Raw genomic sequence first — 26,993 nt, 5'->3', positions numbered from 1 at the left:
ACATCAGCCACCATATGATATCTAACTAAGTGTTCATCCATGGATGGATGGATAAAGAAAATGTCATATGTGTACACAATGAAATACTGCTCCGTCATAAAAAGAAATAAAATTTTGTCATTTGAAGAAACGTGGATGGAACTGGAGGTCATTATTTTAAGAGAAATAAACCAGGTTCAGAAAGACAAATATCACACTTTCTCACTCATATGTGGAAGCTAAAAAGTTGATCTCATGGAGGTAAATGGTAGAATGATAGTTATCAGAGGTTGGGAAGCATGTCTTTGGGGTAGGGTGTGAAGAAACGTTGGTTAATGGGCACAAAATACAGTTTGATAAAACTACAGTTAAATAAAAGGAATAAGTGCCAATGTTTGATAAGACAGTAGGTTGACTATAGTTAAAATTAATGTATATTTCAAAACGGTTAGAAGAGAGAACTTGACATATTCCCAACACATAGAAGTGATAAAAACTCATGATGATGGATACTCTAGATAGCTTAACCTGATGATTACACATTCTATGCATATAACAAAATACCACATGGACCCTATAAAATTGTACACATATATCGATACAAATGTTTAAAATCCAACGAATGAATATGAGTCTCAAGAAAACCAAAGCAAATACTAAAGTAGTATACAGAACATTATAGTTAGAAAGAATACTAAAAGCTAAAATTTACTATTTTTTTTTTTTGTTGTTGTTGTTGTTAAGTGAAGCTAAGTCTTGAAAGGGCACACAAAGTATTTTTTTGAAGGAAGGCAAAAAGATCAAATCAATTATAAAAATAAAATCTAAAAAACCCAGTGGTGTCATCCTACATTTCAACATTAGTACTGCATGTCAGAAGACAATGAAGTAACTTAAAGAGAGACTATTAGCCAAAAATGCAGCATAAGACAAATGATTGGCGCCTGATCCATTTGATTTTGCCGCCGCCGCCGCTGCCTGCTGGCGTAGCAGGCAGCAGCGGCAGCGGATGTCTTATGATCACCAGGGCTTTGAGGTGTGATGCTGAGCAGCTTCAATGCAAACCTCTGGCTCCTCCAGGCTCACGACCTCTTTGCCCTCAGCCTCCCAAGAAGCTGGGACTACAGGCACCACCCCACCACCGCCTCTATTAATTTTTTTTTTTTTTTTTTTTTAGTATTTTTAGGTAATAGATCGGATTTCACCAGAGCAGCCACCTTCTGACCCAGGTGGATCTGCTCCTCCACCCTGCACTCCCAAAGTGCTGGGATTGAGGGAGGCAGAGCCTCACTGTGCCCAGGCCAGGGATATTTTGAGCAAAGTTGTTAGTGGCTATTAATTAGTATAAAAATACAAACCTTCACTAAAAAAAAAACCAAACAAACAAAGAAACAAAAAAACTTTTGTTTCATGGAAGTATTACAAAGTTCAAGGACATAGTAAAAGACTATATTGACTTGATTGTAATAAAATGTAAATTATATAACCAGTGAGATGTAACAATATTAACTAGGTTAATAAAAGTATTAGCCTCAACTGATCAATTAAATAAATATTTTCACATTTACTTAAAAATCTAATGCCATTCTGTATGGAAGAACACAATAATTTTTGAAAGTTTGAACATAAAATAATGGTAAAATATATACAAGATAGATGCAAATAAGCAAAACTCAGAATGTTACACTTTATGTTCCACAAGACAGAATTGATACTGTCAATCATTAAATGAGATTCTTTAAAACTTTTATTTATTTATTTATTTATTTATTTATTTATGGTACAGGCTGAAAAAAAACACAGAAGTCTTACACAGTAAATATTAATCATTACTCATCTAAAAATCAGCATAATCCCAATTTTCAGAAATCTGAAACTATAGGAGATGCAACGGAAAAAAAATGGGACGAATACATGTCTAAGATACAAAAATTGAACTAAAAGTCATATGGATAGAGAAAATCTAAACCACTTAATCATAGATAAAGGAGATCCTGTACATAACTATGGAACTTGTCCTTTGCTATGGTTAATTTTATGTGTCAACTTGGCTAGGCCAACTTGTTCAGATAGTTGGTCAGACATTACTGTGCGTGTTTCTGTAAGAATGTTTCATGAATAAGATTAACATTCAAATCAATGGACTTTTGAGTAAAGTGAATTACCCTCCAAAATGTAGGTGAACTTCATCCATTCAACTGAAGGCAAGACCACAACAAAACAGATCACTCTCCCTCAAATAAAAGAACATTCTTTAGCTGAGAGCTCTCAGACTTGGCCTGGAACATTGGTCCCTCTGAGGCTTTAGACTGACAGCCTTTGGATTGAATTAAAGATGCAGCATTAGATCCCCTGGGTCACCAACATGCCAGCCTACCCAGCATATTTTGGACTTGTCAGCCTTCATAAATGTGCAAGCCTCTGCCTTATAATAAATATCTTTCTACATATAAGCACATTCTTTTGATTAATTTTCTTAGGAGAACTCTTCTAATATAGACTTGCAATGAAAGAGAGAATGCTTTTTTAAAATATATATCCATGTAATATTCACAAGCAAACAAACAAAAAATGGTTAAATATTTAAGTCCACAAACTAGGCAGTCCACAAGTATAGAATGATATTGAGATAAAAGAAAGAATTCAAAGATTACTTCTGTGATCATAACATTTAACATGAAAGGTAGGAAGGAGACATTGGCAAAAGTAGTTGGAAGAACAATCTAGAGAGAGGAAGCGGATTAAAAATTCCCTTAAGTTGACCAAAAAATAATCTCAACAGTTTTTAGGAGCAGAGAAAACTTGTGTGATTTGAACAGTATGAGAGAATGGGATGCAGTGATATAAAATGATAAAGTTGAAGGCACAGGCAAGGGCCAGAATACATAGGTCACGTGAGTATAATGTAACTTATTCCAATACTAATCAGTAATCATAGGATGTATAAATGGCCTGGAGCAAGAGTCACTTGGTATTTAAAAAAATATATTGTAGATAATATTTGTTGAACCAAACTAGGAAATGAAACAGAGACCAGGAATTAAGTCATAAGATATGGTGACTTGAGTAGGTTAGTAGCAGTACATATGAAGAGAACTGAACACATTGGAATTGTTTCCAAGGTAAGATCAACCAAGTCTGCTAATTAATTAGTATAGGGTTAAAAGTAAATCAAGAATGATACAGACATGTGCTTACAAACTTGCATTGTATTGTAGTAATTGACAAGGTAATCCTAGTGGGCCATGAGAGCATTTGGAAAGGAGAGATAACTGGAACTTAGGACAGCAGTTAATATTTCATGCAGCAAGAATTTATGAGCTAAATCTAAAAGACTAACAAAGAATAGAAAATGATTGCCCTAGCCAGTATATAAATTATTCCAGCATATGGATACCCAGAAAAAATATTGACTAATCAGCTATAAGATTAAATTTGGTACAAGATAAGGCAGGCAAATAAACCGGTTATGAAAGACTGTATGAAGCGTATAAAAGATTTGGTGCATTGTTCAGAAAGTCATAAACAGCTCTTAATTAACCTGGGGAACAATATGATCAGATTTGCTTTTCAAAAGACCATAGCAGTTGTCCTTAAAGAAATAGATAAGAGAAAAACAATACTGGAGGAAAAAAATCTAGTTAGACATTTGTTAGATAAGACTAAGTAGAATAACAGTGATCCTAATTAGGCTGAGGAATAGAGATAAGATGGAGAACTATGGGAGAAATCACATGACTTAGACATTGATATGTGATAAATGCTATGGTTGTTTTATGAACCACACTTCTTATCAGTTAGCTGTACATACTATGGAATCTATAAGAAAAATGACATAAAGTTTTGGGCTTGTTTTAAAATATGCTGTCTCAATTGCAAAACACAGAAAGTAGAACATATAAAATGGTAAAGAGGTTGATAAATCTTAGACATAAACAATAAGCACATAGATGTTTATTACATTTTCCCCTCAATTTTGATTTTTGCTTTTAAATTTCTGTTTAAAACCTTTAAAAAATAGGGAATAAAAATAACCACAAATGTATAGAAACAAGCAAGGCTATTGATATATCTTACACTTTGCTATTTTAGGAGTGGTATGTTGGGAGGATAATATTTTACCCTGGAGTTGCAGCATAGTTCTGGGATTTTTCTGCACACCTTGTAATACTGTCTGCCAGCTTTCAAACTGCACACTGTCGACAGTGGGCCTGGAGGCAGGAAGGAAAGATGCTTGTACATACCACTCAATGATTCTCCTGCCTGTAATGATTGTGTGGGTGGTTCCTTAGAGAAAGGAGCCTGGGAGAATTTGGAAGTGAGGTGAGCTTTTCCAATCACAGTTGCAATAGCTTTCAGTTTTTAAGATTCAAATTCATAAAAGTTTTTGATAAGTGTCTTTCCCTGATTAGACACATGATGTTAAAAAAAAATTAAGGATTAGGGAATCTGTGTGCCTATTATCAAATTGTCACTGTATTATGTCCCCATAACTACATGCAGTTAAGTAAATAAGAACATCTATGTAAACTAAGTTATTGGTCTCTGGTATTATTTAAAATAAGTGCCATTACTCCAATGCTTGCTTACTTATATTACTAGATATGATGAGAAAAAATGTTTCTATGCAGTCTAATTTCCAAAGTGCTAATTTTCAGTTTCTTTTTACCATAACAAAGTAGAAGTGGGAGGAGGTTAGATGGAATATATCCTGTCCAAAAAAGAAAAATAAATACCATGAATTTTACTATTTTCAAAAATGTACAAACAAATCTATTGCATTTTAAGGAGTAAAAGAAAATATTAAAAGACAGATATCAGAAATACGTGGCTTTTACCAATACATACATTACATTTAACCTATACATAATATCATATATTACTCTCCTCATATTTTACATAGTGCGTATAGTTATATACATAAAATGTAACAGATGGGGTCTGAAAGCAAATATAGCTTATAGTTACGTTAAAATAAGATGTTAAAATTATAATATGAAATATTTGAGTAAAGATAGAAAAATATATTTTTTCTAGTCTTTATTTTTCAAAAAACAAGCGTAATAAAAAATTTTTAAAAAGCTTCATATTCAACTGAATTATAAATAATAAAATATAGAGTTTACATTTTACTAATACTATCAAATATGTAAATTTAAATACAATTAGGATAAAGCTAAGTGAAATGATCTTGAAAAGGTAAAGAATAACATAACTAGAGAATGATGTCTTTCAGGTTTTCAGGCTAGACGGTCATGGAAAACAGAAGGAGCGTTCCTATTCTGACCCATTACTACATCAGAGATATATAGCAGGGGTGACATGTCCTTTTTCTTCCAAACCAAGAAAAATGGCCTGGAGGTGAGATCATGAGAGTAAAGAGATCAAGTGTCAGTGACTTTGGAAATGCTTTCTAGAGTCAGTTGGAACATGATAAATGCGGTATAAATCAGTAAAGAGAGAGCACTCTGACGATAGTTTAAAGGCATATGAGCTCTCACCTAGCAGAATGCTCATCCCAAAAGGAGTTCTCAAAACTCAGGGAGACATATGGCTTCACTGGAAGAAGACGCACATGATAAGAGAGAACTAGTCAAAAACATCGTTTTCAATTAAACCCAGCTGGTAACTTTTCTTTCCACAAGATACTTTCTCAAACTCAAATATTTTTGCTGAGCAAAGAGAGATATAGACAAACCTTTCAATATTTAAATATTAATATTAAGGAGGAAAGAACATCCATGCACAGATGTTACAAAGAAAATTTGATGAGTAAAAATATTCAAAAAATGGTAGATGAAAAATATGCAACAGAAAAAGAAATGTTCAGAATTCTGAACAAAATTTCAAGCAGACCATTTATCTAACTTCAAAATATTATGAGGAAACATATTTTATAAAAACATCTAAAAAAAAAGAAAGAAAAGAAAAGCCGGGCGCGGTGGCTTACTCCTGTAATCCCAGCACTTTGGGAGGCCGAGGCGGGCGGATCACAAGGTCAGGAGATCGAGACCACGGTGAAACCCTGTCTCTACTAAAAATACAAAAAATTAGCCAGGCGCGGTGGCGGGTGCCTGTAGTCCCAGCTACTCGGGAGGCTGAGGCAGGAGAATGGCGTGAACCCGGTAGGCGGAGCTTGCAGTGAGCCGAGATGGCGCCACTGCACTCCAGCCTGGGCGACAGAGCCAGACTCCGTCTCAAAAAAAAAAAAAAAAAAAAAAAAAAAAAATCTAAGTAACATTTGAAAGAAAAGATGAACAATATTGAAGAGAATAAATGAGTTAAAATGGCATTGGAGGATTCAGTACCTACATGAAAGATTTACCTATTAACAAATTAAAGCCATTTAGTTACAGAAAGAAAGAGGACAGACTTGGCTAAAAATAAATTCGCGAAATCCCAGCACTTTGGGAGGCCGAGACGGGTGGATCACGAGGTCAGGACATCGAGACCACCCTGTCGAACACGGTGAAACCCCGTCTCTACTAAAAAGTACAAAAAAAAAAAACTAGCCGGGCAAGGTTAGACTCCGTCTCAAAAAAAAATAAATAAATAAAAATAAATAAATAAATAAATAAATAAATAAATAAATAAATTCGCGAATGTAAAGGATATGTTTTAGGGCTGGATTCAGTGGCTCACACCTGTAATCCCAACACTTTGGGAGGCTGAGACGGGCAGATCACTTGAGGTCAGGAGTTGGAGACCAGCCTGGCCAACATGGTGAAACCCCGTCTCTACTAAAACAATAATAATAAAAAAAATTAGCTGAGTGTGGCAGCTCATGCCTGTAATCCCAGCTACTTGAGAGGTTGAGGTAGGAGAATCACTTGAACCCGGGAGGTGAAGGTTGCAGTGAGCCGAGATTGTGCCACTGCACTCCAGCCTGGGCGACAGGGCAAGACTCCCTCTCCAAAAAAAATAAAAAAATAAAAAAATTGGAAATGACAGAAAAATGAAAAGAAAAACAATAAACATTACTGAAGAATAATGATAGATATATTCAGACAAATACAGAAATTTCATAAGTATAATTGGATTCCTGAAAATAGATTAATGCTAAATAATATATAAAAATAGTTTAAGATCCAATAAAAATAAAACTTTCTTAGGTAAATAAATGTAATGTGCAACTATATTTTTCTAATAAAATTAAAATCAAATTATAATCAGAGTACGTTTAATAAAGGTTTAAATTTAGAAAATAGTTCTTATATCTCACCACAGAGGCAAAGAGATAGAATGTATGCTTTTGGCCTTTTAAGTTTCTGTAGTGACATTTAAGGTCAAAAACCAGGAGAGAATGTTAATAACATTTGAAACCAAAATACACCTGTAAGAAACATGCATACAATATATTTTGTAATTAAACAGAATAGAAAATAAATTATTTCAAAATTGTTTTATGAAGTTAGCTTAACAACATTTTAAAAATAAGTGGAAGTGAAACATCTAGTAATGTGTGTGCATATGGGCCACACACAAAATATACTGCTGGTTAATTTTCTGATATTTTAAATTATTAATTTTGTAAATGAATGATAAAAACTCTGTGACGTGTTTAGCCCACCTCCATTGGGAAATTGTATGTTCATTTTACGTTGGTTAATAAGTGTAATAATTTTGTGACATATAGTGTTATGAACTGAATTTTGCCTTCCTCTTCCAAATGTATGTGTTGAAGTCCTAACACCCAGTTCCTCAGAATGTGACTGTGTTTAGAGATATCATGTTTACTTTAAAGAGGTAATTAAGGTTAAATACTGTTATTGGAGTGAGCCTTATCCAGTATAACTAATATCCAAATATGAAAGAGATTAAGACACAGACAACTACAGAGTAAAGAAGACGTGAGGCCCAGGGGGAAGACGGATATCGCCTACTCAAGGAAAGAGGCCTCAGAGAAAGCAAACCGTGTCAACATGTTGGTTTCAGATTTCCAGCCTGGAGACCTGTGAGAAAATAAATTTCTGATGCTTAACACACCCAGTCAGTGTTACTTTGCTATAGTAGCCCTAGCAAATTAATACATATTATTAATAATATATACTACTATTATAAATAATTAGAAAACAGAATACAACTGAACTTTAATTATGGAAATTCTTCTCATAGTGCATAGTTTATGTTAACATGTTTGTAATGCAATTAAACATATTACAATTTCAAAGAAAAATTAATATCACACAGCAATAAATTTCATAAGACTATCTGAAAAATTCTCTAATCATTCTGTAAAACTATCTAAATCAAATAGAGTGAATTGATATTTACTTATTTTTTATCAGCACTCACCATCATAAACAAAGATAAGAACACTAAAAATCTTCCTACTGAACCTAAAAAGGCACTTGTGTTTGCTACAACTAGTGCAAATGAATGTATATATATAGTTTAAGAACTTGCCCATATCGTTGTTTAAGAAACATACACTCATTTCCCGAATTGATACAACCCAAAGAATAATGGAAATGAATGATGCATTAGACTACTTAAAAATTAAAGTTAAAAAAATATATATCACTTAAATATTACATAGTGTTGCAAAAGAGAATCGCAAGACAAAAGATACTGGCCTATTTTCTTTAATATTTAAACAGATCAAGTATATGAATGTTTTGAATAAAAATATAAATAAATGTGAGAAAAGAATGAAGATGTGAAATATATTAGAATTAGAAAATGAATTAAAATTTTATATTTTTGCAAATATGTGGAATAAAACCCAAATTTATTATAAGAAAATTATATTAAAGAATACTTACATGCCATTTGTAACCTATCACGTTATTAATAATTTAAACTTCTGAAAATAAAAATTATTGGTAAGAGTTTCAGAGTAGTGCTACATTTTTCAGATGTCAATTCTGCAAAATTTATGAAAATTAACAATGCATGAATCTTCTTCCAGAATATTACTTTTCAGTGTTTTAATTTGGGGCAAAATTTATCCAGCTGACAATGGAACCTATCCACAGAGCCATTCATACAATATTATGCATTCTTTAAATATAATGCTATGTGTTTATAAATAATGATATGAAGAAATTCAAAGATAGGTCAATAAGTAAAAAATAAATACAATATTTATACTAAGGTAATACACATTGATTTCTACTACATTCCAGTTTCTGATACTTCATGTAAGTGTAATACAGCAAGGGAAAAATTTTTAGAAAATAAAATCAGAAAGTTGTGAGAGGACAGATAATGGGTAGCAATCTACACTGAAATAAGAGTTTTGGACTTGGGTATTTTATTTCAGGAATAAAAGGAAGTTTTTGAGGATAGTGAGCAAGGAGATGTTATCTAATTCAAAGTGTAAATGCATCACTCTGGCTAGGTACATACATACACACACACACACACACACACAATCGGGTTGATATAAAATGCACTGTTATGTGAAAAACAAAACAAAAAAAATGGCTTTTCTGTCTATTCTTGTCCCTTCCTTTCTCCCTTTCACATGAACATGTATTTATTTTATTAAAAACAAAGATATTTTAAATAATACTTTAAGACGATATAGAAGGATATAGAGTATTAATACCTCTCTTCACACTTTCCTCTACTGCCAATTTTCCTGCCTACTGTCAATTTTTCTGTACTTTTTATGTGTTTATATATGTGTACATGTGAGGATTATACAAGCTTACTATAAAAATAGCGTTTTTTAAATTTAGAAATATTCTGGAAATATTTTCACATTAGTGACTGTGAATTATGCCAACATATGGCATTTAATTTAACAATTCTCTTTTAAATAGACTGCTTAAAAATTAAAGAGAAATATTTCATTTTGGATGATGTTAGGGGCCAATTCGTGTTCCTTCAAAATTCTTATGTTGAATTTCTAACCCCCAGTATCTCAGAATGTGACTGCACTTGGAGATAGAGTCTTTGAAGAGGTAACGGAAAATGAGGTCATTTGGGTGAGTGCTAATCCAATGTGACTGGAGTCTTTTTAAGAAAAGGCAATTAGAAAACAGACATGTACATACACAGAGGAAAGTTCATGTAGGGACACGGCGAGAAGTCAGCCATCCGCAAGCCAAAGAGAGAGGTCTCAGAAAAAACTTAACTGGCCAACATCTTGATCTTCTACACTCAGTAGCTGGGAGGAAATACATTTCTGTTGTCTAAGCACCATAGTGTATTGTCATTTGTTATGGGCAGCCCTAGCACACTAACACACGTAAATATTTAGTTTGCTTCAGTTTTCTCATTTTTGATACCCCTTAATCTAAAATACCATGTACATTCATCTTTGTGCACTAGGTTTTTTTTTTTTTTTTTTAAAGATAGATTCACACAAGAAGGGTGAATGGATCAAAGAGTGTTTGATCATTTTAAATGTCAATAGGGACCATGAAATAATTCACAAATTGTGTCTGTGTTAATTTTCTCTCACATGGGAATACGGTATAAACATTATCATTTACTCAGATAAGGATTGCTTTTCATAAAAAGCACAATTGGGAAAATGCTTCGAGAATTAGTGGAATTTGTGTACTATTTTTCCCATCCTCAATTGTATTAGAAGTCTTATTAATTTAATCATTCATATTATTTTATTTTGTCATGATAATAAATTTAATTATATATACAAGCCAAAGGAGGGAAATGAAACAAGAGCTGTGTTTACTATGTGCTAAACCTGAGTATTCTATAGCTATTATCTTCTTTGAGTTTCATCATTAGATAAGGAGATTGTTGTTATTATGATTAAACCAATTTTACTGTAAACCGAATTGAGGTAAAGAGGCTGAGTGACTTACTTAAGGCAATATAATTATTAAAGATAGATCTCAGATTTGTGCCCAAGTATTTTATTCTAGGTTCTCTCTAGGTTTTGAATGTTTTATTCTTTTTTTTTTTTTTTTTTTTTTTTGAGATGGAGTCTTGGTCTGTCCCCAGGCAAGTGGCAGGAGTGCAGTGGTACGATCTCAGCTTACTGCAACCTCTGCCTCCTGGGTTTAAGTGATTCTCCTGCCTCAGCCCTCCAGGTAGCTGGGATTATAGGCGCATGCCGCCATGCCCAGCTAATTTTTGTATTTTTAGTACAGACGGGGTTTCACCGTGTTGGTCAGGATGGTCTCAATCTCTTGACCTTGTGATCTGCCTGCTTCAGCCTCCCAAAGTGCTGGAATTACAGGTGTGAGCCACCACACCTGGCCTGGATGTTTTATTCTTATACCGTATCGCCTGTGAATATAAAAGGGCTCCGTTAAAGTGGACACTCAAGCAGTTAGTGGTTTAAATCATACAACAGGACATTTAGAAAGTATTATTATAGTGTCAATTTGAAGGAGGAAGTGATCAAAGGAAATAGTGCATCTAAAGTGGTAAAATTTGAGTGGGTGGTGACTCACACCTGTAATTCTAGCATTTGGGGAGGCCAAAGTGGATGGATCACTTGAGGCCAGGAGTTGAAGACAAGCCTGGCCAACATGGTGAAAATCCATCTCTACTAAAAATACAAAAATTAGCTGAGCATGGTTGCATTTACCTGTAGTCTCAGATGCTCAGTAGGCTGAGGGAGGAGAATCACTTGAATCTAGGAGGGGGAGGTTGCAGTGAGCCGAAATCACACCACTGCGCTCCAGCCTGAGAGACAGAGCGAGAGATTCTATTTCAAATAAATAAATAAATAAATCAAGTGATACAACTCTTAGCTCCTACCAGATACTTTATAATTTTAGGTTTGATTATGCATTGTTAACATAAATGTTGCTGTTTTACTAATTATGTAAGTATATATCACATAAACAAGATAACTGCAATATTGCAAAACAGCTCTTGTTGTATGTGTGTGGAGATCTATGTAATGAGTCATGTATATATCATAAGTATATACATATATATTAATTTTCTGTTGCTGGTGTAACAAATTAACACAAAGTAAGTGAGTAGCTTAAAAGAAAGTAAATTGATTCTCATATATTTCTGGAGGACAGAAATCTAACATCAAGTTGTTGACAGAGCTGCATTGCTTCTGAAGTCTGGAGCAGAGAATTTATTTCCTGTTTTTTCTTCAACTCCTCTAGAAGTGCTTGTGTATATTCCTTGTGTATATTCCTTGGCTTGTGGCCTGTTCCTTACAGCACTTCAACCTCTTGCTTCCAATGTCACATCTTCTAACACTGATTTGATGTTCTTGCTTCACTCCTATGAAGACCCTTGTGATTACATTGGATGCACCTGCATAACTGTGATAATATTCTCATCTCAAAATCCTTAATATAATCATATCAGCAAAGTTTCATTTGCTGTGAAAGACAATTCACAGTTCTGCTGATTAGAATATGGACATTTTCTCCCCTGCCCCCAAAACATAAAATAAAGTTTTCTTAATTTTCATTCCAGATGCCACCATGTTTATGAGAGATGCTTCTGTTCTATAGTTTGGTTTTGTGATTATATGATTGCATGTTATCATTTAATGTGTATTTTTCTCACTGTTTTGTTCTTTATTGTTTTTATTTAACAATTGCAGTTGGCTTGTCATAGGATATGCTTTCTCATTATACATGTTCTTCATTGTATTTATCCCTGACATTGGACTCTTAGCACTTATTTCATTTCCCCTTGTCTTAATTTGGGAGGTTCACATTTGATATGGTTTGTCTGTGTCCGCACAAAAATCTCATCTTGAATTCCCATGTGTTGTGGGAGGCACTCAGTGGGAGGAAATTGAATCATGGGGGCAGGTTTTTTTCGTGCTGTTCTCATGACAGTGAATGAGTCTCACACAATCTGACAGTTTTAAAAATGGAAGTTGCCCTGCACAAGTTCCTTGTCCTTTTGCCTGCTGCCATCCATATGAGAAGTGCCTTGCTTCTGCTTGCCTTCCACCATGATTGTGAGGTTTCCCCAGCCATGTGGAACTGTACGTCCATTAATCCTCTTTCTTTTGAAAATTGTCCAGTCTCAGATGTGTCTTTATCAGCAATGTAAAAATGGAGTAATACAACATTCTATTTCTATTCTTTATACAGCTTCTCTTTTATATTTTTATCAGTCATTTAAAATTTATGCATTTCTGTTAACCTAAAGAAGATTTCTCAGACCTCCAGCCAAAACGGTAAGTGGACTTCTCATAAATAAGACAAACAGATCTGGGGTTATGAATACTTCATGGAAGAAGGAAAAAGAGCCCTTATTTTACATCATAAAAAGGTAAGGAAGGAGAGTTTGGACGTGGAATGTTTAGGAAGAGCTCTTTTATTCTCTATGACCTATTTCTCTCTTTAGGCAGCCCAAAGCAGTGGGGAGGGCAAAGGGGGCAACCACCAACTCACAACAGATAGGGAGCAACCACCAACTCACAACAGATAGAGTCTATGTGAAGGCTTAGTTTGAGGGCCAATTAGGCCATTGAATTTAATAATGTTAAGGTGCATGTGCTTAGCTATTAACAATGATAGTATTGATAGCTTGTTTGAAAGGACAAAGAATTAAGATGTGTGAACTAAATCAGCTCATTATTTCTATAGTCAATCTTAGTTAAATATTGTGACAACATAAAATACTAGAAAAAATATAGAATAACTTGTTTTTTAACAAACAAAACTTTAAAAAGATTGCATATTCAAGTTAAAAATATTAAAATAAAAAGTTGGTATTTGTTTGGACTTTTATAAAAAGTCTTAGGTGTTCTACCCTTCTTTGACTACTAAAGTGTTGATTCCATATGGAAAATGTATGTACCTCAAAAGGTTAATTCCAACATTGTTGGCATAAGAGAAATCAAAACTGAAGAAAATATTTAATACCCATCACTAGGCTACATGTTATGGCATACTATGAGGTAGTTAAAATATAAAAATCAGATTCATACTTTCCTCTCAGATGGATTATAATGTGAAGTAATGTAGTCCCTCAATTTTTAACTTAAAAGGGGTTTCTCACAAACATATAATTTTAAAGTTATTCTTCAATGAATAATTATTGTAAAGCTTTCTGCAAGGCTTTTTAGTTTTCTGATCAGAGTTTTATGGTAACTTTCATTAATATTTATTAAACATTAAACATGTAATTAATATTCAATGATACTTAAAACATTTATTTATAAATACAACTTAAAAATACATATTCAGAATTTTCTTTTTTAAAGGTTGAAGAGTATTTCATTGCATCTATATACCAATTTTATTCATTCATCTATGACAACATGGATAAAACTGGAAGACATCTGATACAGTTTACCTCTGTGTTCCCACCCAAATCTCATATCAAATTGTAATCCCCAAGTGTTGGGGAAGGTTCCTGGTGGGAGGTAATTGGATCTTGGGGGCACATTTTCCTGTTGCTGTTTTCATAATAGAGAGTGAGTTCTCATGAGATCTGATGGTTTAAAAGTGTGTCTCACTTCTTCATTCTCTCTCCAGCTCTGCCATGGTAAGACATGCTTGCTTTCCCTTCGTCTTCTGCCAAGACTGTAAGTGTTCCAAGGCCTCCCAGCCATGCCTCCTGTACAGCCTGTGCAACTGTGGGTCAACTAAGCTTCTTTTATTCATAAAGTACCCAGTCTCAAGTAGTTCTTTATAGCAGTATAAGAACAGACTAATATAGAAATTGGTACTGAGAATGAGGTACTGATATAAAGATACTTGAGAATGTGGAAGCAGCTTTGGGGCTGGGTAATGGGCACAGGATGGAACAGTTTGAGAGGCTCAGAAGAAGACAGGAAGAGGTGGGAAACTTTGGAACTCCCTACAGAATTGTTTAATGGTTGTGATGAAAATGCTGATAGTAATATGGACAATGAAGTCCAGGCTCAGATGGAGATGAGGAACTTACTGGGAGCTGGTATAAAGGTCACTTTTGCTATGCTTTAGCGAAGACACTGGCAGTATTTTGCCCCTGTCCTGGAGATCTTTGGAACTTTGAACTTGAGAGAGATGATTTAGGGTATCTGACAGAAAACATTTCTAAGCAGCAAAGCATTCAAGAGGTGACCAGGCTGTTTCTAACAGCGTACAGTCATTTGTGTTCACAAAGAGACAATCTGCAATTGGAACTCACTTATGTTTAAAAGGAAAGCAGAGAATAAAAGTTTGAAAGACGTGCAGCCTGACTAGGTGGTGGAAAAGAAAAACCCATTTTATCAGGAAAAATTCAAGCCAGGTGCAAAAGTTTGTGTGAGCAAAGAGGAGCCAAATGATAATCAGCAAGACGATGGGGAAAATGTCTCTAACGTGTGTCAGAAACCTTCATGACAGCCCCTCCCATCACAGACCTGGAGGCCAAGAATGGAAAAATGGCCCATGTGCCCACTGCTCTGTGTAGCCTCAAGACTTGGCGCCCAGTGTCCTAACTGCTCCAGCTCTAGCCATGGCTAAAATGGGATAAGATACCTCTAGGGATGTTGCTTCAGAGGTAAAAGCTCCAAGCCTTGGTGGCTTCCTTGCGATATTGGGCCTGCAGGTGCACAGAAGGCAAGAGTTGAGATTTGGGTACCTCCACCTAGATATCAGAGGATGTATGGAAACATCTGGATGTCCGGGGTAAAGTCTGTTGCAGGATACACCCCTCATACAGAGCCTCTACCAGGGCAGTACAGAGGGGAAATGTGGGGTTGGAGCCCCCACACAGAGTCCCCACTGGGGCACTGCCTAGTGGAGCTGTGAGAAGAGGGCCACTGTCCTCCATAACTCCACATGGTAGATCCAATGACAGCTTACACCATGTGCCTTGAAAAGCCACAGGCGGGCCGGGCGCGGTGGCTCAAGCCTGTAATCCCAGCACTTTGGGAGGCCAAGACGGGCGGATCACGAGGTCAGGAGATCGAGACCATCCTGGCTAACACGGTGAAACCCCGTCTCTACTAAAATATACAAAAAACTAGCTGGGCGAGGTGGCAGTCGCCTGTAGTTCCAGCTACTCGGGAGGCTGAGACAGGAGAATGGCATGAACCCGGGAGGCGGAGCTTGCAGTGAGCTGAGATCCGGCCACAGCACTCCAGCCTGGGCGACAGAGCGAGACTCCGTCTCAAAAAAAAAAAAAAGAAAAGCCACAGGCACTCAATGTCAGCTTGTGAAAGCAGCCATCGGGGCTGGACTCTGCAGAACCACCGTAGTGGAGCTGCCCAAGGCCTTGGGAGCCAAGCCTCTGTGTCATTGTGGCCTGCATGTGAGACATGAAGTCAAAGGAGATCATTTTGGGGCTTTAAGATATAAAGACTGCCCTGCTGAGTTTTGGACTTGCAGGGGGCCTGTAGTCCCTTTGCTTTGGCCAATTTCTCCCTTTTGGAATGAGACCATTTACCCAATTTCTGTACCCCCTTTGCATCTTGGAAGTAACTAAGCTATTTTATTATTTTACAGCCTCATAGGTGGAAGGGAATTGCATTTTCTCAGATGAGACTTTGGACTTGGACTTTTGAGTTAATGCTGAAATGAGTTAATATATTGGGGGACTGTTGGAAAGTTGTGACTGGTTTTAGAATGTGGAAGGAAATGAAATTTGGAATGGGCCGGGGTGGAATGATATGATTTGGCTCTATATCCCTACTTAAATTTTATGTTGAATTATAATTCTCAGTGTTGGAAGAGGGCCTGATGAAGGTGATTGGATCATGATGGCAAATTTTCCACTTGCTGTTCTCATGAAATTGAGTGAGTTCTCATGCTACCTGATGGTTTAAAAATGTGTGACACCTCCCCCTTTGCTCTCTCTCTCTCCTGCTCTGCCATGGCGTGAGATACTTGGTTCCCCTTTGCCTTTTGCCATGATTATGTTTTCTGATGCCCCCCAGGCTTCCTGTGAGCCAGTTAAACCTCTTTTCTTCATAAATTACCCAGTCTCAGGTAGCTCTTTATAACAGTGTGAGTACTAACTAATACAGCATTATGCTAAGTGAAACAAGTCAGGCACAGAAAGACAAATATGTATAATCTCACTCATACGTGGTATCTAAAAAAAATAGAAACAGAGTAGAAAGGTCATTTCCAGAGGCTGTCTGAGAGTAGGAGGGATAGGGAAAGAGAAAATGTTGATCACAGGTTACAAAGTTTCAGTTAGACTGGAGGAATACATTTCAGTTATCTAATGCACTGCATGGTGACCACAATTCATAGGAATTTTCAAATATTCTTAGTAAGTTGTATATTTCAAAATTGCTAAAAGAATACATTTTTACTATTCACACCAAAAAAAATGGCAAGTTGGTGTGGGGGTGGATATGTTCATTAGTTTAATTGAATTTTTTTCTATAATGTATACATAGCTCAAAACATCGTATTGTACTTCATAAATATACACAATTATTATTATTACTTTTAAGATAATAAAAATAGATAATATTTAAAGTAATAAAAATACTTATTTAGGGCTCATAGTATTGAGCAAGATATGAATAGAAATATGTCCTGAGTACTTCCTATCTTATTACGCTGGACAACTATTCTCCTTGCCCTGAGATTAGGTTCAATATTCTGATCTAGTACAACTTCTGAATTTTTTTTTTTTTTTTTTTTTTTGAGACAGGTCTCGCTTTGTCACCTAGACTGGAGTGCTGTGTCATTATCTCAGCTCACTGCAGGCTCAACCACCTGGGCTCAAGCTATCCTCCCACTTCAGCCTCCCAAGTAGTTGGGACTACAGGTGTGTGTCACCACACCTGGCTATTTTTATTTTTTATTTTTTTAATTTCTAGTAGAGGTGAGGTCTCATTATATCGTCCAGGCTTGTCTCAAACTTCTGGGCTCCAATGATCCTCCTGATTTGGCTTCCCGAAATGAAAAATGCTGGGATTACAGGTGTAAGCCCCCACACTAGATCTTGAGTTGTTAAGTATTTGTCTTTTCAATGTTTCTTCCAAATATTTTGCACTTACTCTCACACAAGCCAAATTGTAGACCACTCTTAGAGTTGGTAGGTTTTTCTTACTCTACTTTTGCAAGAGTGGTGTTTATTTCCCCTGGAAATGCCAAGCCAACTAAAAATTATATACTTATACATATACACAAATTCTCCCCCTCTCTCTCATACACATGTGTATGGAGAAAGAGAGAGAGAGAGAGAGAGAGGTATTCTACCTGAAAACTAATAAAATTTTATTGGTTCTCTTGATCTTACAATGAATTATGCATTCTTTAATATAAATGTCCTAGTATATAAATAAAGTATGCACTAAGTAATTTCTAAAGTACTGGAAGAGAATTGATTCCAGAAAAAAAAAATAGGAATATGCTTTGATTAAGCAATAAAGAGAAAACTCTGACACTATAAAAAACAAACAAACAAAAAAACAAAACACAGAAAGAAGGTGAGTAATTACGGAAGTAAACAAAGAGCAGAAGAGCAGCATAGTACCATGTCCTGGAAGCAAAGGGGAAAGAGAAATCCCCAAGGCTACCTGATCAAGATCTTTCAATACTGCATGCAGATTTTGCCCCTTTTTCTTCACTTGTTTATTTTTCACACAACACCCACAGGTATACTTTTATAATTTCTGTCAGATTATTACTTTCCTGTGCTTAACATATAAATGACTTCTCATATCACTAGAAACATAATTCAAAATTATTCCTTTGGCTTCTTCTTACTTTGAGCCTATGCAATGTTTCCCAGTTGCCTACCCCTCTCTCCTAACATATTACCTTGGATATTCCTTAAGTTCCTTGAGCCGACCAAGCTTGCTTGTGCTTTAGATGCTTCATCTTCCCCTCCCCTCTAAATCACTCCCTGCCTCCCCTCAAATTTGGGCTGAAAAGTTGCCATGAGAGGGGGCCTTGCTGATCCCTCTGTCTCCAACAACACATGCATTCCTCTATTTCCTTACCAAATTTTGTTTTTGAATACTTTATCGTAACCTCATAGATCAATTTATCTTTGAATGTGCTTAGCCCCTACGCACCTCATTTGAACAGAAGCTTTCTAAGTTTGGTAACCAATCTCTTGTTCTCTTTTGCCAGTACTAGAAATAGTTCTTGACCTATGGTACCCTTAACAAATGTTTACTGAATCAATGAATCAATGGTGGGTATTTAGGCTTTTCACATATCAGGATAATGGAAATATTTGAAACAACAATTTAAATATAGTTATAGGTAATAAGACACTTTCCAAAGAGAGTGTGTGTTTGTGCAAGTGGTTAACTTGAATTAATACTTTTGCTTCATTTTTATGGTTCATTGGCAAGAAGAAGGAATGCTAACTAGAGATGTCACCAGAGATAAAATTATGTTAAACACACTTGAGTGAGGAAGAGGTGGAGTCACTGCAGACAAAATTTGATGGATCAGAGGCAAGGTGGCAGAAAAAGTAATTAGTCAAAAAATACATTTATGAAAGCTGGAAGGAAATGCGAGTGAAAAGAAAAGAGACTAAATGGAGTTAGAAAAAATACAGGTTTTCTGCAGGTGAGAAGAACAATTGAAGGAAAATTTTCAGGTAACCTCAAAGTTCTCAATCTGTAAATAAAATTTCTACAGATATATGGAAATATAAAACAGCTGTAGAGTTGGCGCTATAAGGAACAGAAGAAAATATTATTGATAGATGGCACAGGATCATCCCAGAAGCAATAAATATGCAATAGGGTTAATCATATTTTGCCAAGCACTGCAAAATATTGAGAGCAGCCTGGAAGCAGAGACAGGAAGTAGAAAGTGTAGCTGAATTGATTAGAGGTTAGCCCAGTGTTGCCAATGGAGGGATGAAGAATAAGAACGTCGATTGGAAATCTTTTATGGGAACAGAAATTCTGATTATACGAAGATCGCATATGTCATCTAACCAATTTTGAGGAACTAATTTTGAAGCAGTCAATCATAAACAATTCTAATATTTTACAGAATAAAATAAATTAGGGGATTCCATAAAATGCTTTTGAGATTTTCTGTGATACTTAACAAAGTGATTTCACATCATCCCAACAGCAGAGATTGACCTGTTTTCACAAAAACTTTTTTGGCATTGATGGTTTTCTGGTGTACTTACTTTAGATTTAGAATGCTCTGCAATTTGCTTCTCCTGACAAACCCACACTCACAAACACACACACAAACCCAGTATGGAAGTTGCCCTCCCACACTTAGCATTTTTTTCTATTTGATTCTTAGATATGAAACTTACTTCAGCACTTGTGCTCCCATACACCTGCACACACCTTCTCCTCTGTTGCCTTCTTTCTCTCTCCCTCATTCTCATACATGTGTGTAAATGTTAAATAACCTGCAATGTTTTCAATACAGAATTTGACAGTGATTGTGTTAGGATACTATGAGATGATTTTATGAAGAATAGTTTATAAGATATAAAATAAAAAAGGATCAATTCATTTATAGGCCTATCTATCCCATTTCAAAAGCCAATTGCTTAAAAGTGAGAGGAGAACAGATTCATAGGAAGACTGGTTATAATATTGGAGTCATAAGCTTTTTCCAACGTAGATAATAGGTATGTTTTTGTGTGTGCTTGTCTGTAGGTACCTTATGCTCTAATGACTTTTGGCTCCCAAGAGTTGTCTTTATTATTCTAATAAGCAGTTAATGAAAGGTACAAATGACCTTAGAAATGTTAAAAATCATAACAGGGCATAACTCTCCTAAAAGTAATGATTATTTTTTCTTATTATTTTTAATTATGTTTATCTGTAAAATCAATCTGAAACCGCTTTTCACCTTTTATTGTTATTCTTTTTTTTTTTTTTTTTTTTTGAGACGGAGTCTCGCTCTGTCGCCCAGGCTGGAGTGCAGTGGCCGGATCTCAGCTCACTGCAAGCTCCACCTCCCGGGTTCACGGCATTCTCCTGCCTCAGCCTCCCGAGCAGCTGGGAATACAGGTGCCCGCCACCTCGCCCGGCTAGTTTTTTTGTATTTTTTAGTAGAGACGGGGTTTCACCGGGTTAGCAAGGATGGTCTCAATCTCCTGACCTCGTGATCCGCCTGTCTCGGCCTCCCAAAGTGCTGGGATTACAGGCTTGAGCCACCGCGCCTGGCCTTATTGTTATTCTTTAAAAATATAGTAGAATGGCCAGGCAGGGTGGCTCACGACTCTAATCACAGCACTTTGGGAGGCCGAGGTGGGTGGATCACCTGAGGTCAGGAGTTCAAGAGCAGCCTGGCCAACATGGTAAAACCCTGTCTCTACTAAAAATACAAAAATTGGCCTGGCATAGTGGCATGCACCTGTAATCCCAGCTACTTGGGAGGCTGAGGCACAAGAATAGCTTGAACTAGGAGGCGGATGTTGCAGTGAACTAAGATTGCGCCATTGCACTCCAGCCTGGGCAACAGAGGGAGATTTCGTCTCAAAAAAAAAAAAAAAAAAAAAAAGTGTGTGTGTGTGTGTGTGTGTGTATGGATACATTTAGCACATATATAGTTGAGGATCAAATGTATGTGAATAAGTTATGTTTTCTACGGAGAATTCTTCTAGTCTTCTATTTTTGATATTTGAGCTAAACATTAGTGTTAGTTTCTAAAAAGTTCCATTTTTCCAAGAAGTGTTGTGTAAATTGGAATGATCAATTATGATATTATCCACCATACAATTCTAATTGTGATTTATTAATAAACTCTAGAGAGTGGCCATTATTCTATTAGGCAATTAAAAAGCACTTAGAGTTTGTAACATGAAAGACAGGTTTTATTTATTTGCCCTTTTAAAAATGATGAATAATTTAAAATATTTTTAATATGTGGTGGTGGATTGGTAATGGATAGTGAATGAATGAAGTAACCAACAAATTTCAGGGCTGGGTGCAGTGGCTCACGCCTGTAATCCTAGTAGTTTGTGAGGCCGAGGCAGGTGGATCACTTAAGGTCCGGATCACTTGAGACCAGCCTGGTCGACATGGTGAAACCCGTCTCTGCTAAAAATACAAAAATTAGCTGGGTGTAGTGGCACATGCCTGTAATCCCAGCTACCAGGGAGGATGAGGTAGAAGATTTTCATGAACCCAGGAGGTGCGTGTTGCAGAGCTGAGATCGCGCCACTGCACTCCAAACGTGGCAACAGAGTGAGACTCTGTTTAAAAAAAAAAAAAAAAACAAATTAAAAGGTAACACTATTTTATTTCTTAAGTTGAAGGTTTTTAGTGATTTTGTCCATGGCCTGGATAGATCTCAGAGTCATGATGATAAGTCATCAGAGCACGCAATTGCATCTAAGCAGCTTAGACCAGAGCATGAGACATATTGACCAGAGCAATTCTTCTGAAATTGCCATGCTCCTCCTCTGTCTGTATCAAGCCTGATCCAGAGATTCATATGTAAAGGATGCTGTGTGTAAGATATTAGAGGAAACACTTTTGGAGGGATATAGCGACAAATTTCCTTTGCTACTCTATATCTTCAACTCCGCCCCAAACTATCATTTCTTTTCAGTTTCACCGGAATGTGTTTCTGTTCCAGCGTTCCAGAAACGTTGCCTAAAATGGGTGTGCTTTGTGCTTTCTTTGCTAAATGTCAGACCTGTTGAGGCTAGGTTACCTGTTTTCTCATTTTAGGAGAGAGCTTAGGCCTTTTTACATTGAAATGATATTCAAGAAAACTTTTGCATGGTTTCACATGGGGTCAAGATTACATTATTCACATGTAAGCATGGCTTTCTATGTCTAATGTATAATACATGAGTATTTGAATTAATAAATTATTTTTTTCATGGAATTAGCATCAATGTCGCACAGCCTTGAAAAGCTCCATTACATGTTCAAAAGCTGTTTCAACTTCTGATATACTATAGTTCTATGCTTCGGACATAAACAGGATCAGGACCCACAAAGTAGTTCATATGTGCAATTTGGAAACTTTTATTTTTTGAAAAGTATTCTATATCTAAAATTACTCTCTAAAAATTATCATAAGCCTCTAGGTTTCCAAAAGACTAAAAGAATTCTGCTTTTAGCTCAATTTTCAACATCTATGTTTTTTAAGTTAAAGGGTATTTTTTAAAGTATATTCGTTTTCCAAGGGCTTGATCATTTTCTTTTCCCCTAAGTAAGATACGGATTCACAGGCATTTGATCACAATTTGCTAATTTTTTCTGTGTTGATGACAATTAGTTATTATTATTCCCTATTGGGGTAGTCAAATTTTGATAGTATGTTTGATACTTACAATGTTGGAATTATATGGGCTTTTATATTATATTCCATAATAGATTTGCTTGTTTAGCCTAAAGATATAGTCTACTGCTATAATTGGCAAAGACATTTGTTTTTGATAACCCTCAACTCTCTTAAGTTTTTTTCATTTCTTTTTCTTATACTACCGGTTTTATTATCTTTATGTTTCTTTTCAGATATTTCATTAGTGTGTAACAATACTTTCTTTTTAAGTTAAACAAAATTACCAATTATAGAAAATCTCTTAATATGGTATAACCTACTTGACCTATTATCCTTGTTGAAATATGAATCTTTTGCTAGAGTTTACTTGTGATCATTACACAATGCCATTCAGAACATTTTTCGAGTTTATTTTTCAAAAACATCAAACAATAACTTTAAAAATGTCAAAATAAACAAAAACAATAGAAAACAACAAAAAATACCTTCAAAAAAGGCAAAATAAAAGGAAGAAACTTTTCTGAAGAACTATAGTCAGAGAAAATATAAAGTGGAAAGGAGATTAAAGATGTAGACGTACTTTTAAACTTCCCAAAGGAAATGTATTTGCTATTTTACTAATCACTGTAAGCCTGCCTAAGGAAGATAATCATATATTCATATCTTAATCTATTTGAGTTTTATTTGTACCGCATTATGTAGAAAAATGCGATAACTTCTTATAGAATTAGTTTTATGAGAGAAACTTGAAAACAATATAAAAGATACACCATCATTCTCACACCCAGACACAAACACACACACACACACACACACACACACACACACACACACAAAATAATGGACTGTTCAGAGCAAGTAGAAGAGTTATTGATAATTAAACTATGAAAGTCAACTATTACTTCTGTTTTCCTGGAATTAAATCTTACCTGAACTGAGTAATTTTTGGTACATTATTTAAGACTATTCACCATTACTACTTTACTTTATCTACAATAATGTGTTGCCTAATGTCATGTAAAAGGTATGTGTGATGGTTAGTGTTTGAATCAAAGTGCTGCCTTCATAACCTGGAAATCCTACTGATTTACCCTCATTTGTATGAATCTGAAAATTAGACTTGTTAGAAAAATTAAACACCGTTAAATAGTGCACTCACATTCCAGGAAAAGCTGGAGTGAGCTAATTTGAGTGCATGTTCCTCATATATGCATGTTATATTTCAAGATTAGCAAAAGAAGAAAACCTTAATGAGGAGAAAGCTACTTTTCTGCCAGTGATGCAACATCAGTGAATAGTATTGTTAGCTAATTACTAGGGAATTTTATAGAAAAATATACTAAAATTAAGACTGAATATATAGTTCAAGCACATATAAGAGTTGTATAATAATGAAATGTGTATACTATTACCCATTCTTAAAATATAGTGATTCCAGAGGATAGTTCCTTTGCTGTTTTTCTTTACTGCTTGGTCTCTATTTTTAATTCCTCCGGGTGGTTTTTCCCACTGATTCTCTCTTCCACTAGATGTCAGGCAAGAGGAGGGAGTGGTAGTGAATCTCAAACCAAGACTACAATTACCTTTTAAAGTGTTGGAAATTGATGACTAAACATAGCCAAAGTGAATAGCGATCAGGCATATGGAAGATAAAATGCTCTGATAATTAATTTGAACTAAATATTAATAATAGCAGCTGCAGAAAAAAACTGTATTATCTCACAGTAATTCCAATCTCTGTTTTATCTTCCTGAGGGAAAAATAATTCCCTGTTTAGCAAGTTTAGTTCCACTTATGCTTTCCTAAAACAACATGCACTTCTCCTTTGTAGCATTCAACACAATTTTAATTGAATAATTAATTTTGTCAAGGTTGACTGAATGCATATCCACTACCTCCTTTCAAATACAAACCTTGTGAGGTAGGGACTAAGTCTGTTTTGTTAATTGTTTTATTCACAGACTGTAGCATAATACATTGGGAGATAGTAAACTTTAAAAAAAATCATGCATTGAAGACATGACTAAATAAAAGGTGGAATAAATATGAAATAATGAACAGATGAATGATGATATGAAGTTATCCATTTCTAACAGGAACATATTTCATTTTTAGAGTTATTGTTCAGGCTCAATTTATATATTTCTCTTAAAAACTTACAAAACTTGTGAGAATGCTGTGGTCTCTTTAGTGGACTAGCTATAATATTGTGGTTAAAATATCCTTAGAAGGAAGCACTAATGACACTATAGATACATAATGGACGACTCCCACAATATAAAGGGGCACAATTTAGAAACACATATTCTACTTGAGAACATAAATATATGAGTGATTTGAGCATATTATTCATGTTTTTACCATGTGACAGTTTATTACGTTACATGCCAATTCCTCTAGTGAGTACTTAAAATGCACAATAGAAGATGACTTATCATTCTTGCTTCTCCTTGCCCAATTTGTGTTCTGTGCCATTGAATTACTTCTTCTCCCTAGAAAAATCAATCTCCCTCATTCTTAATGGACGTGAAGATTTTCTTACTTACTTTTCAGGAAACCTCTACATGCCACCTTCTCAATAAACCATCCCCCAACTCTTTAGGTGTATAATTGCCAATCCGCTTTGTTCCCATGCGCATTTATGTAAGATCTACAATAACATGTAGCAAATTTTCTTGCAGCTTACAGCATGCATGCATGTTTCTTGCCAAGTATTAAATGTCCTCACAAAGGGAGCCATATTTTTTATTTATAGGCCTTTGCAGAGTAATACAAGTTAGATACCAAGTAAATATGTTGAATAGTTTAATAAAATAATAAACTGAGTATAAAGTGAGGGAAGGTGAAGAGCTTTATCATTAAGAGTAGGTACTAAAATAGTATAATCAATCAAGGATTGAGTCCCATTAAATTAGGTAATCTGAGTATAAGTCAATAATCAACTTTTAATCATTGCCTCTTTCTTTTACTTCCAAGACCAGAGATTTAGCTATTTATTTTCAGGGCTACGGCGTATCTTATTTTGCTAGTTTCCAGGCATAATTTATCTTTGCTTCATGACCTCATATTTCATTTTCCTCTGATACCTTCACTATTTCACATCAGAACTTTATTCTTTAGAAATCTTTGTTCTTTTTCACAGTTCTCAACATTTACATCGTAACATACATGGATGCAATTCAATCAATAATTAAGTTAGCACTAGCAAATTCTACATTTTTATCATATTGCCTTTACAAAATATGAAATTTGAAGTGGGTTATTTCTGTTCACAATAATCTAGTATTTCTTACTTACGGTAAATTCTATTATGACAACTGAGGGTAGAATGAAGAATGGAGGAGGAACTTCCCTATGAAAACAAATAATTTTGTAAGCTTTTTCCTCAATGCACCAATTAAATGGGAGACCATGACTTTCATTAGAAAAAGATGTTACGGCTGAGGCTGGTCACTGGAGCATAGAAGTTCAAGACAAGCCTGGGTAACATAGCAATACCCCATCTCTACAAAGGTAAAAAATAAGTTAGGCAGGAGGGCAGTAATCTGTGGTTTCAGCTGCTTGGGAGGCCCAGATGGGAGGATCATTTAAATCTGGGAGGTCAGTTCTGGAGTGAGTAGTGTTCGCACCACTGCACTCCAACCTGCACTTCACTTATTCCAAAGTAATATGCTGTCTCAAATTAAAAAAGAAAAGAGAGAGAGAGAGAGAGAGAGAGAGAGACAGAGAATATGGAGCCAGGCACATACCTTATCCTATCTCAAATGTATTTTCAGTGCCTTATTTTTACAATTTGACTACATCCACATATTGAAGTGTACTCTAGTCTTTCCTGATAAAATAAAAAGCAAAACATGTGAACACATACACAAACAATAACAAAGTGTCTCTTTATATCTCACACTTTTTTCTCCTCCTACTAGTCCATTTCTTTCCTCTGAGGTGCTATACTGGTAGTCTTCCTATCATAACTCTTACAACACAACAATA

The sequence above is a fragment of the Papio anubis genome, chromosome 5 (genome assembly GCF_008728515.1).
Source record: "Papio anubis isolate 15944 chromosome 5, Panubis1.0, whole genome shotgun sequence".
In the NCBI taxonomy this organism is placed as follows: domain Eukaryota; kingdom Metazoa; phylum Chordata; class Mammalia; order Primates; family Cercopithecidae; genus Papio; species Papio anubis.
The sequence above is the reverse complement of the archived record's forward strand: the minus strand, read 5'-3'. Positions refer to the sequence as shown.